The sequence below is a fragment of the Bison bison genome, unplaced genomic scaffold (genome assembly GCF_000754665.1).
Source record: "Bison bison bison isolate TAMUID 2011002044 unplaced genomic scaffold, Bison_UMD1.0 scf7180017864224, whole genome shotgun sequence".
Lineage (NCBI taxonomy): Eukaryota > Metazoa > Chordata > Mammalia > Artiodactyla > Bovidae > Bison > Bison bison.
This window is the reverse complement of record NW_011494796.1, coordinates 4976857-4996394: the sequence shown is the minus strand read 5'-3', so window position 1 is coordinate 4996394 and position 19538 is coordinate 4976857. Positions and strand designations below refer to the sequence as shown.

The 19538-nt window shown below is 37.0% G+C and overlaps 1 protein-coding gene across 5 annotated transcripts in view; it reads left to right on the top strand.

Annotated features, from left to right (window-relative positions):
• Positions 1-19538, top strand: part of MEF2A (myocyte enhancer factor 2A) — a 147350-nt gene that overhangs the window by 30174 nt on the left and 97638 nt on the right. Inside the window, exon 1 of one of the 5 annotated variants that reach the window (XM_010845827.1) lies at positions 12921-18344. The exons of the other annotated variants lie outside the window; for them this stretch is intronic. The gene's annotated coding sequence lies outside the window, so the exon portion shown is untranslated. Of the gene's footprint in view, positions 1-12920; positions 18345-19538 lie in introns of those variants that run through there. 5 annotated transcript variants of the gene reach the window in all.

Below are 19538 nucleotides of genomic sequence, written 5' to 3'. Positions count from 1 at the left end.
TTGGTCATAACTTTCCTTCCAAGGAGTAAGTGTCTTTTAATTTCATGGCTGCAGTCACCATCTGTAGTGATTTTGGAGCCCAGAAAAATAAAGTCTGACACTGTTTCCACTGTTTCTCCATCTATTTCCCATGAAGTGATGGGACCAGATGCCATGATCTTCATTTTCTGAATGTTGAGCTTTAAGCCAACTTTTTCACTCTCCACTTTCACTTTCATCAAGAGGTTTTTTAGTTCCTCTTCACTTTCTGCCATACGGGTGGTGTCATCTGCATATCTGACAATCCCGGCAATCTTGATTCCAGCTTGTGTTTCTTCCAGTCCAGCGTTTCTCATGATGTACTCTACATATAAGTTAAATAAACAGGGTGACAATATACAGCCTTGATGAACTCCTTTTCCTATTTGGAACCAGTCTGTTGTTCCATGTCCAGTTCTAACTGTTGCTTCCTGACCTGCATACAAATTTCTCAAGAGGCAGATCAGGAGGTCTGGTATTCCCATCTCTAAGAAGAATTTTATGCAAATTGCATTTATTCTTTAGAATGTCCATATGATACATACATATGTTATTATTATCCATAGTTTATAGTTTTGCATAGAGAAGTCAGGTGATATTTCCAAGGTCACACAAAGCCAGGTAGAAATATCAGTGGTTTCACATTAGATTTAGGATAAAGTTCATATCTCCTGCTTACATCTCCAGTTTGTCTTTTTTCATTATCCTACCTGTGGCACAACCATTTCATCTCCTTATATATAGTTTTGTTAAAGTTTCATATTGTCTTTCATACCATGTACTCTCTATCCCAGTAAATATGTTAATAAACTTGAAATCAAACAAACCAATTAAATGAAATAGTTGCTCCCTCCTCTTATTGTCATTGTTCAGTCGCTAATTCGTGTCCAACTCTTTGCGACCCCATAAACTGTAGCACACCAGGCTCTTCTGTTCTCCACTAGCTTACAGAGTTTGCTAAGTTCATGTTCACTGAGTCAGTGATGCTATCCAACCACCTCATTCTCTCCTGCCCCCTTCTCCTTTTGGCTTCAATCTTTCCCATCATCAGGTCTTTTCCAGTGAGTCGACTCTTAGCACTAGGTGGTCAAGATAATGGAGCTTCAGCTTCAGCGTTGGTCCTTCTGGTAAATCTTCAAAAGCACCACAATTCAAAAGCATCAATTCTTTGGTGCTCAGCCTTCTTTATGGTCCAGCTTTCACATCTGTACAGGACTCCTGGAAAAACCATAACATTGACAATACAGATTTTTGTTGGAAAAGTGATGTCTCTGATTTTCAGTACACTGTCTAGTGTCTTTTAATTTCGTGGCTGCAGTGACCAGCTGCAGTGATTTTGGAACCCAAGTAAATAAATCTGTCACTGCTTCCACTTTCCCCGCTTCTATTTTCTCCCTTTTACTGTGTTTGTAAATTTATATATTTATGTTTGTTTCGGAGAAGGCAATGGCACCCCACTCCAGTACTTTTGCCTAGAAAATCCCATGGACCAAGAAGCCTGGTGGGCTGCAATCTATGGGGTCTCGAAGAGTCGGACACGACTGAGCGACTTCACTTTCACTTTTCACTTTCATGCATTGGAGAAGGAAATGGCAACCCACTCCAGTATTCTTGCCTGGAGAATCCCAGAGACGGGGGAGCCTGGTGGGCTGCAGTCTATGGGGTCGCACAGAGTCGGACACAACTAAAGCGATGCAGCAGCAGCAGCAGCATGTTTTGGAACGTAGCACTATATTGACATTTATTCCCATGGCTCTCTTAAAGACAGAAAGTTTTTTTAGTTTTTATTTTAAACATTCATATTTGGTTTCTTAGTATTTAGCCTAGTGCCTAATACTCAATATTTGCTGGTTCTATGATATGTTACTCTGAACTTTGTAACTTTGAGACTGTTACTTCTAAACATGAGTTTCTCTTGTCCATAAAATGAATAGGATTAACATGTCTGTTCTTTTTTTCTCCTTTAAAATTCAATACTTGTAAGTTTTATTATGTTGATTTTATTTGTCAAGCTTTTGGTGTTAAGCCTGCTTTCATCATATTATGTTAATAAATAGTATATGTTACAATGATATTTAGTGAGGAAAATGAAGATGATCTCTATGAATTGATACAATAAGTGAAAAAGAAGATACAATAAGTGAGAAAAGTAAAGTTGCAAAAGAGGAGGCACATAGAATTACTTCCATGTTTGAAAGAAAATACCATGTCTGTATAACGTATCTATATTATCTTAGTTTTATAGAGAAGAAACACAGAAAAGGTAAACTAGTAAATGTTGAAATTGGTTACCTGTAAGAGGAGGGAAGGGGAAAGAGATAGGGATAAGTGGACAGTTGCTTTGATTCTAGGTTTCAGTATATTTTTGATGTGTATAAATTTGTTAATATTCTGCATATTAAAAAATTAAAAGGATACGGGGGAAAAAATCCTAGAACTGAATGTGCATAGAAGTGAACTCATTTGTGTATGTAGTAGGTGAATAGCTACCATCACTCAGAATAGGGGAAGCAACTGATCCAAATAATTTTTGAACATAGTACTTGACGATATCTCCTTATTCTATGTAAAAAAGAACCTATGGAGCTCTTCCAGTGATTTGGGGTTGGGGGGTGGCTGATAATATTATGTGAGTTGGTCTTCCCAGGTGGAGCCAGTGGTAAAAAATCTGCCTGCCAGTGCAGGAGACGTAAGAGATGTGGGTTTGATCCCTGGCTTGGGAAGATCCCTTGGAGTAGGAAATGACAGCCCACTTCAGTATTCTTGGAAAATTCCATAGACGGGAGCCTGGCTGACTACAGTCCACTACAGTTCATGGGGATGCAAAGAGTTGGACATGACTGAGCACACACATGCACACACAGAGTTTAAGTGGGACAGTTTAAAACTGCTTTGTGTGTATGGTAGGCAGTGCTTCTGTGCCAGGGGCTTCTGACGCCTTGAGGAAGACAACTTTTGGATATATTTTATTTTTTATTATTTATTTTTATTAGAATACAGTCACTTTACAGCACTGTATCAGTTTCTGCTGTACAGCGAAGGGAATCATCAGTACATACACATACATTTCCTCCCTTTTGGATTTTCTTCCTATTTGTGTCACCAGAGAGCACTGAATAGAGTTCCCTGGGCTGTAGAGGAGGTTCTTAGTAGTTATCTATTTTATATGTGAAAGTGAAAGTCACTCCGTTGTATCTGACTCTTTGTGACTCCATGGATTATACAGTCCATTGAATTCTCCAGGCCAGAGTACTGGAGTGGGTAGCCTTTTCCTTCTCCAGGGGATCTTCCCAACCCAGGGATTGAACCCAGGTCTCCCGCATTGCAGGCGGATTCTTTACCAGCTGAGCCACAAGAGAGGCCCGTTTTATACATAGTAGTGTATATGTCATTCCTAATCTCTTAGTTCATCCCACATCCCCCTCACCCTTCCCCTTGGTATCGATACATTTGTTCTGTATGTCTGTGCCTATTTCTGCTTTGCATATAAGATCATCTGTACCATTTTTCCAGATTCAACTTATATGAGTTAATATATGATAATTTTTTCTCTTTTTCTGTCTAACTTTACTCTGTATGACAGTCTCTAGGTTCATCCATGATTATGTTATTGTTTTAATGACTGATAATATTCCATTGTGTATATATGTACTGCATCTTTATCCATTCATCTGCTGATGGACATTTAGGTTGCTTCCATGTCATGTCTATTGTAAATAGTCCTGCAGTGAACATTGGGGTGCATGTATCATTTTAAATTATGGTTTCTCTAAATATATGCCCAGGAATGGGATTTTGGGGTCATATGGTAGTTTTATTTTAGTTTTTTGAGGAACTTTCATACTGTTCTCTATAGTGGCTGTATCAATTTACATTCCACCAACAGTGTAAGTGGGTTCCCTTCACTCTATACCTTCTTCAGCATTTATTATTTGTAGATGTTTTTAATGGGGGCCATTCTGACTGGTGTGAGGTCATACCTCATTCTAGTTTTGATTTTCATTTCTCTAATAATTTGTTATGTTAAGCATCGTTTCATGTGTTCATTGGCCATCTGCTGTATCTTCTTTGGAGAAATGTCTGTTTAGGTCTTCTGTCCATTTTTTGATTGGTTTGTTTGTTTCTTGATATTGAGCTGCATGAGCTGTTTGTATATTTTGGGGGATTAATCTTTTGTCTGTTGTTTCACTTGGAAATATTTTCTCCCATTCTGAGGGTTGTCTCTTTTGTCTTGTTTATGGTTTCCTTTGCCTTACAAAAGCTTTTAGGTTTAATTAGGTCCCATTTGTTTATTTTTGTTTTTATATTCATTGCTCCAGGAGATTGCTCAAAAAAGATCTTGCTGCATTTTATGTCAAAGAGTGTCCTGCCTGTATTTTCTTCCAAGAGTTTTATAGTGTCTGAGTTCCCTTTAGGCCTTTAATCCATTTTGAGTTTTATTTTTGTATATGTTGTTAGGGAATGCTCTAATTTCATTCTTCTACATGTAGCTGTCCAGTTTTTGCAGCACCACTTATTGAAGAGACTGTATCTTGTCCACTATATATTCTTGTCTCTCTGTCATAGATTAGGTGATCGTAGGTGTGTTGGTTCATCTCTGGGCTTTCTGTCCTATTCCATTGATTTGCATCTGTGTGTGTGTGTGTGCGCGCGCATGTGTCAGTACCACACTGTCTTGATTTCTGTAGCTTTGTAGTATAATCTGAAGTTGTGGAGCCTGATTCCTCCAGCTCTGTTTTTATTTCTCAGGATTGCTTTGACTGTTTGGAATCTTTTGTGTTTTGATACAAACTATAAAATTTTTTGTTCTGGTTTTTAAAAAAATGCCATTGGTAATTTGATAGGAATTGCACTGAATCTGGAGATTGCTTTGGATAGTATAGTCATTTTCACAATATTGATTCTTCCCATTATGAATATGGTATATTTCTCCAGCTGTTTGTGTCATCTTTGATTTCTTTCATCAGTATCTTATAGTTTTCTGTACAGGTCTTTTGACTCCTTAGGTAGGTTTGTTCCTATGTAATTTATTATTTTGGTTGTAGTGGTAAATGTGGAGAAGGCAATGGCACCCCACTCCAGTACTCTTGCCTGGAAAATCCCATGGACGGAGGAGCCTGGTAGGCTACAGTCTGTGGGGTTGCTAAGAGTCAGGCATGACTGGGCAACTTCACTTTCACTTTTCACTTTCCTGCATTGGAGAAGGAAATGGCAACCCACTCCAGTACTCTTGCCTGGAGAATCCCAGGGATGGGGGAGCCTGGTGGGCTGCCGTCTATGGGATCGCACAGAGTCGGACATGACTGAAGCAACTTAGCAGCAGCAGCAGCAGTGGTAGATGAGATTGTTTCCTGAATTTTTTTTTCTGATCTTTAGTTGTTAGTATATAGTAATGCAAGAGATTTCATGTATTGAATTTTGTATCCTTCAACTTTACTGAATTCATTGGTTGGCTCTAATAGTTTCTGGTGGCATCTTTAGGATTTTTTTTTTTAGGATTTTCATTGTATCGTACCATGTCATCTACAGACAGTGACAGTTTTACTTCTTTTCTAACATGGATTCCTTTTATTTCTTTTTCTTTGATTGCTGTGGCTAGGACTTCCAAAACTATGTTAAAGAATAGTGGTGAGTGGGCACTCTTGTTTTTTTCCTTTCAAAGAGAAGACACTTTCTGTTTTTCACCATTGAGAATAGTGTTTGCTTTGGGTTTGTCACTTTGTTGTTCAGTTGTTAAGTTATGCCTGACTCTGTGGTTTTTATTATGCTGAGATATGTTCCCTTTGTGCCCACTTTCTGGAGAGTTTTTTTTTTTTTTTAATTGTAAATGGATATTGAATTTTGTCAAAAGCTTTTTCTGCATCTGTTGAGATGATCATATGGTTTTTATTCAGTTTTTTAATAGGGTGTCTTACATTGGTTGATTTGTATATATTAAAGAATCTTTGCATCCCTGGGATAAATACCACTTGATCATGGTGTATAATCCTTTTAAGGTGGTGTTGGATTCAGTTTGCTAGTATTTTGTTGAGGATTTTTTGTCTTTGTTTACCAGTGATACTGACCTGTAATTCTGATTTTGGTATTAGAGGATGGTGGCCTCATAGAATGAGCTTGGAGTGTTGCTCCCTCTGTAATTTTTTTTTTTTAGAAGGATTTGAGAAAGATAGGTCTTAGCTCTTCTGTAAATTGATAGAATTCAGCCATGAAGCCACCTGGCCCTGGACTTCTGTTTGTTGGAAGATTTTAAATCGTAGTTTCAATTTTATTACCTGTGACTGTGCTGTTTATATTTTCTATTTCTTTCAGGTTCAGTCTTGAAGATTTTGTTTTTCTAAGAATTTGTTCATTTCTTCCAGGTTGTCCATTTTATCAGCATATAGTTGCTTGTAGTAGAATGTTTGTATTTCTGCAGTGTCAGTTGTAACTTCTTTTTTGTTTCTAACTTTATTGATTTGGGTCCTCTCCCTTTTTTTTCTTGTTGAGGCTGGCTAAGGGCTTATCAATTTTGTTTATCCTCTCAAAACACCAACTATTGTTTCCTTCATTTCTATTTCATGTATTTCTGTTCTGATTTTATGATTTCTTTTCTTTTACTAACTTTGGCTTTTGTTTTTCTCTCTCTAGTTGCCTTGGGTATAAGATACAATGTTCATTTGAGATTTTTCTTGTTTCCTGAGGTAGGATTTTATTGCTTTAAACTTCTCTCTTTGAAGTGCTTCTGTGGCTTTCTACAGGTTTTAGGTCATTGTGTTTTCATTGTCATTTGTTTCTAGATTTTTTTTTTTTATTTCCTCTTTGATTTCTTCATTGATCTCTTGGTTATTTAGTAGCATGTTGTCTAGTCTCCATGTGTTTGGTGGTTTTTTTTTTTTTTGGCAGTTTTTTTTTTTCATGTAACTGATTTCTGATCTCATAGTGTTGTTTTCAGAAAAGATGCTTGATATTATTCCATTTCTTAAATTTTCCGCAGCTTGATTTATGACCCAAGATGTGATCTGTCATGGAGAATGTTCCATATGCACTTGAGAAGAAAATGTATTTTGCTGCTTTGAAATGCAATATTCTATCATAAGTGTCAGTTAAGTGTGTGGAATAACTGTCAGTTAGGGCTTGTATTTCCTTATTAATTTTCTGTCTGTATGATCTGTCCTTTGGTGTAAGTGGAGTGTTAACGTCCCCCACAATTTTTGTGTTACAGTCAGTTTCACCTTTTATAGCTGTTAGCATTTGTCTGTTGTATTGAGGTGGCTCTTGTGTTGGATGCATAAATATTTACAGTATGTCTTCGTGAATTTATCCCTTGATCATTATATACTGTCCTTACGTGTCTCTTGTAATACTCTTTATTTAAAGTCTATTTTGTCTAATATGAATATTGCTACTTTAGTGTTTTTTTTATTACCATTTGCATAATCTGTTTCCATCCCCTCACTTTCAGTTTGTATGTGTCCCTAGGTCGGAAGTGGGTCTCTTGTAGATGGCATGTATATAAGGTCTTGTTTTTGTATCCATTCAGCCAGTCTGTATCTTTTGGTTGAAGCAATTACTGCATTACATTTAAGGTAAGTATCAATATGTGTGTTCTTATTACCATTTTCTAAATGTTTTGGGTTTGTTTTGGTAGGTCTTTTTCTAGCTTTGTGTTTCTTTTTTAGAGTAGTTCCTTTTACATTTGTTGTAAATCTGGTTTGGTGGTAATGAGTTCTTTTAGCTTTTTCTTGTCTGTAAAGGTTTTGATTTCTTCACTGAACTTGAATGAGATCCTTGCTGGATAGAATAATATTGGTGGTAGCTCTTTCATTTTCATCAGTTTAAATGTATCCTTCCACTCCCTTATGGCCTGCAGAGTTTCCACTGAAAAATCAGCTAATAACCTTATGGGAATTCCCTTGTATGTTATTTGTTGCTTTTCTGTTGCTGCTTTCAGTTTTTTTTTCTTTGTATGTTGTTCTTGTTAGTTTGATTAATAGGTGTCTTGGTGTGTTTCTCCTTGGGTTTATCCTGTATGGGACTCTGAGCTTCCTAGATTTAGGTGACATTTTCCTTTCCCATATTAGGGAAGTTTTCGACTATAGTCTCTTCAAATATTTTCTCAGGCTGTTTCTCTTTCTGTTTAATGTTGGTGCATTTAATGTTGTCCCAGAGGTCTGTGAGAATATCCTCATTTCTCTTCATTCTTTACTCTGCTCCATGGCAGTTATCGCTGCCATTCTGTCTTTCAGCTCCCTTATCTGTTCTTCTGCTTCGTTTATTCTGCTATTGGTTCCTTCCAGTGTTTTCCACGTCATTTGTTTTGTTGTTCGTCATTGGTTGGTTGTTCTCTACTTCTTCTAAGTCCTTGTTAAAGATTTCTTGTATCTTTTCTATCCATGCCTTCATTCTGCTGTTGAGATCTTTGATCATCTTTACTCTCTTTACACTTAATTCTTTTTTGGGTAGATTGCCTAACTTCTCTTAATTTATTTGATTTTGTGTGTTTTTACCTTGCTCCTTTGTCTGCAACCTCCTTCTCTGTTGTCTCATTTTGTCTAACTTGTGGTCTGTCCTTTTCACAGGGGCTTCAGGGCCATAGTTCCTCCTGCTTCTGTTGTTTTGCTCCCTGGTCAGTGAGGTTTGTCCAGGGGCTTGTGGAGGCTTCCTTGTGAAAGGGACTGGTGGATGGAGCTGTGTCTTTCCCCTCTGATGAACAGAGCTGCGTCAAGTTTTGGGGTGTGTGTTTTGGGGTGTCTCTGAGTTTAGTACCACTTGAAGCAGCCTTCCGGCTAATGGATGGGGCTTTGTTCCTGTCTTGCTGGTTGTTTGGCATGAGGTGTCAGGCACTGTCACCTCTAGGCAGTTAGGTGGAGACATGTCTTGGAGTCGAGATGGATACCTATGGGAGAGCTCATGCTGATTAATATTTTATGTACCTGGGAATTCTCTGGCAGTCCACTATCCTGGACTTGGTGGTGCTCCCACTCTGGAGGTCCAGGCCCAACCCCTGACTTGGGAATTAAGAACCCACAAGCCGTGCAGCACAGCCAGAGAAAAAAGAAAATGAAGGAAAAGAACACAGACAAGGAAAACCCAAGACTGATAACAAAGCAAACAGAAACAAATAAGAACAACACTAAAAAAGAAAACAAACAGACCAAACCCAACAGAAATGATGGAAAAAAAAAAAAAAACAGAAACAAGGAAACAGACAAAAAATAAAAAGCCCCTAACAAACAAAATAACTTAAAAATGAGACTAGTCAATATATACTAACCTAACAAAAATAAAGAATAAAAAATAACACAGAAACAGAAGTAAGCTAAAAGTGAAGAAAACAGCAGAGAGAATAAAAAAAGAGAAAAGGAAAGCACAAAATGAGAAAAAATTAAAAATATAAAAGAAAAAATATACTAGAAGAAATAATAAAAACAACAGCTGAACAATAATAAATAATAGCAATTAGAATCTTTTTCCTGGGGCCTCTGCTATCAGTGTATTTGCTCCAACAGTGAACCACAGTACACTGGAGGCCATCCAATAACTCTGTGTAGGTCTCTGGACCTGCTGTGGGTGCTCACTGTGATCTTGTTTAACTCCCACATGTACTTGCTCCCAAGTTTACTGCCACCAAAGTTAGACTGGTCTGAGTTGTGGGAACACGCGTCTATTCAGGTGTTTCACAGAGGCAGGATATAGCAAGCAGGATCACAAGGATTTAATCTGCAGCTTGTGTAGCTGCATGGAGAGATTTCCTTTCGTTTTCATTAGTCTTTGGGACTTAGCTTTGGTTTTGGCCCCACCTGTGCATGTGCACCACTCTCAGGCATCTGTTCATTGATAATATATTTATAGAAAAAGTAAGAAATCAAGTGAGAGTATCTACTGAACCTAAGGAGAAAATTTCAAGCTATATATACATAAATGTATATGTGTGTGTGTATACACCCTATATAATATTAGGCACTATATTACTATATATTGTAACATGTTACTAGTATATATTTCATGTTTATTTGCTTTTTATAAGGTATAACCTTAGATACAAATTTGACATTCAGTTATTGAAAATTATTAATACTGTTTTTCATCTAATTTTTTCTCTTGATTTCTGCTGTATATGTAGTAAAAGTATAAATACGTTTCAGGGGACGTAAATATGTGAAATAGCAGACACAGTAAATTACTCATTTCTAATCATAAATATTATGTATAACATGTTATACCATGCTTAGAGATATATTTGTCAGAAGTAATAATAAGTCATTTCCCTCAAATATTTGCAAATACAGTATTCTAGCCTTGTGTGGTACATATAGCATATATAATTTCAATTTTTGTTATAAAAAGTTACTTTTACTTAGAAATTGTCATGTACCAAAGGTTGCATAGCTAGTTTAGTGACATTGTTTGGGTCTAGGGCCCGCGTTTTCTCACTTCACTTGTAATAGACCTTCTCAGTCAAATAACGCCTCAAAATTCCAAGCAAGTTATGAACAAAGAACAACTGGAAATTGCATAAGATGCTCATGTAGAAGGAACATTTCAGTAATGTTTAAAGTTCATGCTTGCTATCTTTCAGACTTATAATTTTCTTTTAATTTTAAAAGTGGCCATTAGTTTTTGTTGTAATTTTTTTCTTTATCACAATAATGTTTATTTTATAAAAAATGAAAATAATCTTTAAAAAATGTCAACAGGTTATTTATTGGTTTCCTTAACATGAGTATACAGTACCTCTTTTATACTATACCTACAGAATTTAAAAAATGATACTAGAATTATATATTTTCTGCCCACAACAATATATTGTGGCATTTGCTGTAAAATGTTCAACCTTTTTAATGGCTGTGGCATTTTATTATATAAACAGGTCATTCCTATATGCTTGCATATATCTTCCCTCCACATTTTCACTACTTTGGTTGCATTGGGATGAACATCCATATATGTATATATTTTTTGTCTTTGTCTTACTATTTCCTTAGAATAAATTCTTAAAAGTAGAATGGTTTTTTCAAGCGAGGCTGAAAATCTGATTTCTTTTTGAAAATTTTTTTTTAATATTGGCCAACTTGTTTAAAGCCTTATGTCTTGAGGATCATTTTGGACTATTCATTTGCAACAATAATAATAAATCTTCCTTGGGGCTTTCACTCTCCCTGTTCACTTTACATTTTATCCTTAGGTGAGCACATTGTTTCCCACATGACTCCCCAAAGTGTATTTTTTGCTCTAAGGTCTGGGTCTTATATCTAGCTTCCTTTTTGACATTTTCAATATATGATACATGAATGTCTCAAGTTTATTATATCCAAAATTGAATTTTTACATTCCCTTCTTTTAACAAAGAAATGAGTCATTAGAGATTTTCTCTTGATAGATACCTGTTTATTTATTAAAAACATTCAGTTGTTGATTGTACATAGTTACTTTTATTACAAAGTTTATTTTAGTAACTTCTGGAAAAAATTAATAAATAATTGATTTACCAGAATCACCAAAATGGGATGTTATGATGAAGTCAAAAGTTGGTATCACGAAAGGCCAGGTTTAGAAAGTAAAGATTACCTTCTGTTTCAAGTCCACACTCTTAAAATATTTATTTACTTAAGCAACAAATTTCTTTAAAATAGTAAATTGATTTTAAAAGACTGAACATGTTTAATCAGTGTTAGTATGAATTGGTCTGAATCTGAGTGCCAGAGTCCGTGATATCTCTTAAATTAGGACGGCAGAGCCCATGCTGGGAATTTTTTAAAAAATCTTTAAAAAAATTGTTACTGAGGTTTATTTGATTTAAAGTATTATATAATTTTCATGTGTATAGTACAATGATTCACAGTTTTTAAAGATTATATTCGAAGTTACCTATGGGGAATCTTTTTAAGAATGTAGTTCTGATTTTAACAAAAATGACTTAGGTTGGTGTAAATCCTTTTGGAGGAGGTCACCATTACTTTTACAGGGAGGTAGCACAGCTCCACCCATCAGCAGAAAATTGGATTAAAGATTTACTGAGCATGGCCCTGCCCAGCAGAGCAAGTCCCAGTTTTCCCCACAGCCAGTCCCTCCCATCAAGAAGTTTCCACAAGCCTCTTACCCTCATCCATCAGAGGACAGACAAAATGAAAACCACAATCACAGAAAACTAACCAAATTGATTACATGGATCACAGCTTTGTGTAACTCAATGAAATATGAGCCATACCGTGTAGGGTCAACCGAAGATGGTCAGGTCATGGCAAAGAGTTCTGACCAAATGTGGTGTACTGGAGGATGGAATGGCAACCACTTCAGCATTCTTGCCTTGAGAACCCCATGAGCAGTATAAAAAGCCAAAAAGATACGACTATATTGAATGATGAACCCCCCCTGTCGGTAGGGGTCCAATATGGTACTGGAGAAGTAGCTCCTAAAGGAATGAAGAGGCTGAGCCAAAGCAAAAACAGTGCCCAGTTGTGGATGTGACTGATGGTGAAAGTAAATTCCAGAGCTGTAAAGAACAGTATTGCATAGGAACCTGTAATGTTAGATTTGTGGCTCAAGTTAAATTGGAAGTGGTCAAACAGGAGATGGCAAGAGTGAACGTAACACAGTATTTACCATTTTAACTATTCATAAGTTTTCAGTCCAGTGGCATTGCTAAGCAGTGATCACCACAGTCCATCTCCAGAACCCTTTTATCATCCGGTACTGACACTGTATCTATTAAACACTAACACCTCATTCGTTCTTCTGTTCCTTATCCCTTCTGTCTCTGAATTTGACTACTCTGGGAATATCATATAAGTGGAATTAAACAGTATTTGTCTGTCTGCAGCTGGCTTATTTCACTTAGCGTAATATTTTCAAGGTTCATCCTTGTTATAGTATGTGATAGGATTTCCTTTTTTAAGGCTGAAAAGGATTCCCGTGTGTGTGTGTGTGTGTGTGTGTGTATACAGACACCACATTAAGCTGCTTTGTTCATCTTCCAGTAGACATTTCGGTTGTTTCTATCTTTTGACTATTGTGAATAATGCTCCTGAGAACATTGGTGTGCAGATATGTTATTCGAGTCCTTGCTTTCAATTCTGTTGTGTGTATACCTCAAAGTAGGATTGTTGGATCAGTAGTGATTCTATATTACATTTTTTAGTAAGAGCCATACAGTTTTTCACAGCAACTGTACCATTTCAGATTCCCCAAAACAATGCATAAGGGTTCCAATTTTTCCACATCTACCTTAACACTGGTCCTCTGTTTTTTATTTTTTGTTTGTGTGATAAAATAGCTATCCAAATGGGTGCGAAGTGTTATCTCATGATATGCATTTGCCAAAAGATCAGTGATGTTGAACATCTTTTCATGTGCTTATTGGCCTTTTGTGTATCTTTTTTAAAGAACTGTCTACTCAAGTCCTTTGCCTGTTTTTAAAATGGGCTCTTTTTTTGTGTGGAGTTTTAAGGATTCTTTATGTATTCTAGATATTAATCTCATATCAGATATGTAATATAAAATTATTTCCTCCCATTCTGTGGGTTGCTGTTTTTATTCTGTTGATAGCATCCACTGACACCTTTTGACATTTGACCATGCATGCATGGATTTATTTATGAGCTTTTTGTTCTGTTCCTTTGGTCTGTATGTCCTTATGCCAGTACTATAGTCTTGATTATTGTAGCTTTGTGGAAAATTTGATGTTAGCCAGTATGACTTCCAATTTCTTCCTTTTCAATATTGTTTTGGCTGTTTCTTGATACTACATATGAATTTTTGGAATGTTTTTCCTATTTCTGCAAAAAAATCATTGGGGTTTTGATAGGGGTTGCGTTGAATTTGTAGATCACTTTGGGTATTATTGGTATGTTAACAAAATTAAGTCTTTCAATCTGTGAATGTGGGATTTTTTTTTATTGTGTCTGTTTTCTTTGTTTTATCAGTCTTTTTTAGTTTTCAGTGTGTACTTCCTTGACTAAGTTTATTCCTGAATATTTTATTCTTTTTGATGCTATTGTGCATGGAATGATTTTTATTTCAAACTGTTTAGTGTTAGTGTATAGAAATGCAGCTGATTTTTGTGTCTTGATTCGTATTGTACTTTTTTGATGAATTTATTGAGCAAGGTTTTTTGTGTAATCTTTTGGGAACTCTACATATATGATCATGTCATCTTCAAACAGATAATTAGGCTTTTTTCTTTCCAGTTTGGATGCTTTTTATTTGTTTTTCTTGATGTTTTGCTCTGGCTGGAACTTCTACTACATTATTGAATAGAAGTAGCAAAATTCGTTATCCTTGTCCTCTTCCTGAACTTAGAGGAAAAACTTTCAGCCCTACACCATTGAGTATGGTGTAAGCTGTTGGAGCTTTCTCTTATATATTTTTATTATGTTGAGGTAGTTTCTTTCTATTCCTAGTAGGATTTTTTTTTTATCACAAAATAGATAGTGTGTTTTGTCAAATCCTTTTTCTGCATCAATTGAGATGATTATGTGATTTTTCTCCTTAATTTTTTTAATGTGGCATATCACATTGATTAATTGTAGTATGTTGAACTATTCTTGAATTCAAGCAATAGATCCCACTTCGTCTTGGTGTTCAATCCTTTTACTATGCTGCTGAATTTAGTTTCCTGGCATTTTGTTCAGGGTTTTTGCATCAGTGTTCATAGGGATATGGATCTATACTTTCCTTATAGTGTCTTTGGTTTATTATCAGGCAGAGCTGACCTTAGGAAATGTTTCTTCCTCTTCAGTTTTCAGGAAGAGTCTGAGAAGGATTGGTGTTGGTTCTTCTTTAAATCTTTGGTAGAGCCCACCAGTGAAGCCATCAGGTTGAGTACTTTTCTTTATTAGGAGATTTTTGATTACTTATTTGGCCTTCTTACTAGTTGTAGGTCTATTCAGCTTTTCTTTCTTTCTTCTATTTAGGTTTTGTGTTTCTAGGAATTTGTGGATTTTATCTGGTTTATTCCATTTGTTGGTATACTTTTGTTACAGTAGTCTGCTACTGTCATATTTATTTCTGGCAATATTGTCTCCACTTTCATTTCTGATATTTTATTTGAGTCTTCTCTCAAAACCCATCTAGCTAAAGGTTTGTCCCTTTTTGTAACCTTTTTTCAAAACCAATTTTTGGTTTTGTTGAGTTTTTTTTTACTCTTCTTTTTCTATTCACTTTCTCTGTTCTGATGTTTACAATTTCTTTTCTTCTATTAGCCTTGAGTTTTCTTTTCAGAACAATTTGGGGGCACACTGCCTTAATTACTTTAGCTTTATAATAAGCCTGGTGAATCAGTGGTCCCTGACCTTCTTGACACCACAGACTGGTTTTGTGGAAGACAGTTTTTCCACAGACCAGGGGGTGGGAGTTGGTTTGGGGATTATTCCGTTTCATTGCATTTACTGTGTACTTTATTTCATTATTACATTATAACATGTAATGAAGTAATTATATAGATCACCATAATGCAGAAGCAGTGGGAGCCCTGAGCTTGGTTTCTTGCAACTAGACAGTCCCTTCTTGGGGTGATGGTATATTCAGTTTCTATAGTCTCATTTTGATAGCTGTCACTGCAGAAAACCCCGCTTTACAAAGAGAGGATGTTGGAAATGGAAGCAGGCTTTTCAGTACTTTTGTGGCAGTCTCAGGATATGCTGCCTTGACTTTAATCCTGAATGTATGGCGATCTGAAGTTGTCTCAAACATACTTTAAAGGCCGCTGTTATTTGCAGCATCAAGCAGTTGATGCTCTTCTAGCACAGACACAGTCGATTCACCTGGCTTATTCACAAATGGGTCTTGGATCCGTTCCTTCCCAGTTCAGAGGTCTTTTGTGGTTGGGAAGTAATGCTGACTCTTTTGAAAGCTGACACAGGTGATCATGCACCAGCTGGCAGAAAGAAGACCCTGACTCAGTCTCTTTCAAAATCTCTGCTAATATTTGAAATATGTCAGAAACCCCAATGTTCACTCATTGACCCATAATTCCAGTTTGACTTTGAACACAGCCATTTTTTCTGCTGACTTGAACAGTCGTCTTTCTCCCCTGAAGTGACAGATTGAGTTCACTGAGCAGGTTTAATATGTCACACGAGTAAGCAAGGTTTGCGACCCATTCTGTGTCACTGAAATGTGTTGCTAGTGGTGACTATTTTTCCAAAAGAAATCTCTAGAGCAGCTCTTGTAACTCGAGAACTCTAGCCAGTAATCTACCTTTAGAAAGCTATCTGAGTATAAGAGAAGACATATGTGCTCTGTATTCATCTCCTCACACAGTTACGTGAACAGAGGTGAGTTAAGGCCATGTACTTTAATGTGGTTGATAATTTTAATCACATCCTACAAAACACTGTTAAGTTCAGGTGGCATTTTCTGGCTAGCCAGCATTTCTCTATGGATGACATAGTGTGTAGACTCACATTTGAAAGCAACCTCTTTGACCTGACTAGTGAAACCATAAAGCCGTCCATTCATGGCAGCTGCTCCATACATATAAATACTGACAAAAAATGACCAGTTCTGTTTCCCTGATATGTAGTCATTCGAAGACTTGCAGCTGTGGTGTTGGTTGGCAACAAAAGTGCACATAATATATCCTCTTGCATATCCTCCTGAAAAATGTATTGCATGAAAACAAGCATTATTGTCTTGCTGTCAACACTAGTAGACTTGTCAACCTCAGTTGAGTACCACGTGACTCATTAACCATCCCTGACAACTGTGCCTCAGTATTCTTTGCTGTTTCATCAGTTTGTCTAGTTTTGGTGCTAGTCAAAAAAAAAAAGAACACATTTTACCTTTTAAACTGCAGCCTCTGCTGAAAATTCACAATGAATGTCCTCATCAGCAGGCAGGATCAACTCTTCACCATTAGTAAGGGGCTTCTTAGCTTTAGCAATGAGATAAACCATTAAGAATGATGCTCTTAGTGCAGACACATTTGAAGAAGTGGTGGCCTTCAATGATTGTTCCTGTTCTTTGTGTTCACAGTTTTTTTTTTGAAAAATTCTAAAAACTTGTCTTAATGCAGGGTGCTTGGTCTCCAGGAGGCAGAGCAGTTTGGAATGTTTCATGGCTTTGTTGTGTAGCCAGTTGCCACATACTATGCAAAGCAGGCTTGGAGAATGTGAATCACCTGTTGCAATGAAACCGTAATTTAAATAGGACTCGGTATTTCCTTTTAAATGCAGTTTTCATTTTGTTAACAGTCTTAGAATCTTCTGCTGTCTCATCACTAGATCTTTCCCCCTTTGCAAAGAGGCCTTCCAGTGATTTTTTTCTTTTTTACTCATTTTGGCTAGGATTAGCTAGTGGGCTTACCAAAACTATGACTGAGACAAGTGTGCAGTGCAGGAAAGAGATGCAGATGGAAGAGGTAGATAAAATAATGGGCAGGCCATGCACAGAGTAAAATAATATTGGATTCTGCCTTAAAGCCTGGCCCCAGATGCAGCTGTACAAGGAAGTACATCAACTCACTTGCCACTATATAGCCTGCCACCAGGTGCAGCTTGACTGTCACTTGCCACTCACTGATTGGGTTTTGATATGAATCTGCAAGAAGTTGATTTATTATGACTCTGCAGTCAAACCTCTCTGCTAATAATCTGCGTTTGCAGTCCCTCCGCAGTGCCTCAGCTCCACCTCAGATCATCAGGCTTTAGATTCTCATAAGGAGTGCACAGCCTAAGTCCCTTGTATGCACAGTTCACAGTAGGGTTTGCTCTCCTATGAGAAGCTAATGCTGCTTCCGATCTGACAGGAGGTAGAGCTCAGGTGGTAATGCGAGCAGTGAAGAGTGGCCGTGAATACAGATGAAGCTTCACTGGCTTCCTGTCCACTCACCTCCTGTTGTGCGGCCCAGTTCTTAACAGGCCACAGACTAGTAGCAGTCTGTGACCCAGGGGTTGGGGACCACTGTGGTAAATGATGATATGTGAGTCTTTAAGCTTTATCCTTCAAGGTAGCCTTCACTATTCTTATAACTTTGTATTTCCAAGTGAATTTTAAATTAATATTGTCAGTTTCTGCGTATGGTAAAAGAAAACCTGCTGGTGTTTTGACTGGGATTGCGTGGAGTCTTAATTTGGGGAGAATTGACATCTTTACAGAATTGGAACTTCTGACAATCAGCAAACATTAATTTGTCATTTAATGTATTTTAAATCTTTCTCAAGACCAAAATGTTTTGTTTGTTTTCTGTGTTTTGTTTTAGGTAAGTGAAATAATAGCATCTTTTATTTTTTTGCCACTGGGAACTCTTCAGTATAGAAGAAAAAATTGACGTTGAAGGAAAGAAAAGAAGAATTGTTTGAGCCAAGATTTTAAAAAGAAGGAAGGCAGAGTATATGAGATAGATTCTGGTGGGTTGATAACTGTGATAGCAGGGATTTGAAGAGTTTCTGTTCTGATTGCGCTTTTTGTTGTTGTTCCTGTCAATAGAGTAGGTAGCAAAGTCATCACCTGTGTGAAGGTTAAGGATGAGTGTTGTAGATGTGAGGACATATAATATGGTATTAAATAATCAGCTAGGAAATTGGGAAATAGAAGATTGCTAGGCAGTATGAAGGGAATATTTAAGGTTTGAGGTTCGTGATCTTCATGAGTTTAGTCAGAGTAATTATAATTAGCATGGTTGGTTGTTTTTCAGCCATATTCAGCTACATGGGAGTAAGCTGTCCTTGCCAGGGGTGAGTTTTTCCCCAGGAAATATGGGCATAGGAGGGATAGCCTGAGCCAAAGGAGTAAGAATGTATGAAAATTAAACTGGGTAAGGAGCTATATCCACATAAAGTGGATGAGGGACAGTAAAATGTGACAAGCTTAATAAATTGTAGGACCTACTGGGATCAAAAGATTGTTGGAATTAGGTTATTCGAGTGTGTGAGCTGGACATAACAGCAGGTAGTGGTTAGAGTTATACATGCTAATTTAATTTCATGCTAATACATAATTTACTGTACTGTCACATTTTTTATTGTTTGTATGAATTTTCATGTGATAAATGTATGTTATAGGACAGTCTAGTTTCTTTATGTAACACTTTTGGGACCAGATAGGTTTTGTATTGCTTCCTTTATTCCTCTATTACTCTTTTCAGAAGTTTATCAATTAATACCAGTTTTTTAAATAACTTTTCGCTTTGTCGCTCTCTGTTGTATGTTTATTTTCTGTTTCGTTACTTTTTGCTCTTACCTTTCAGTTCAGTTCAGTTCAGTCGCTCAGTCATGTCCGACTCATTGCGACCCCATGAATTGCAGCACGTCAGGCCTCCCTGTCAATCACCAACTCCCTGAGTTCACTCAAACTCACGTCCATCGAGTCAGTGATGCCATCCAGCCATCTCAGTCTCTGTCATCCCCTTCTCCTCCTGCCCCCAATCCCTCCCAGCATCAGGGTCTTTTCTAATGAGTCAACTCTTTGCACGAGGTGGCCAAAGTATTGGAGTTTCAGCTTCAGCATCAGTCCTTCCAATGAACACCCAGGACTGATCTCCTTTAGAATGGACTGGTTGGATCTCCTTGCTGTCCAAGGGACTCTCAGGAGTCTTCTCCCAG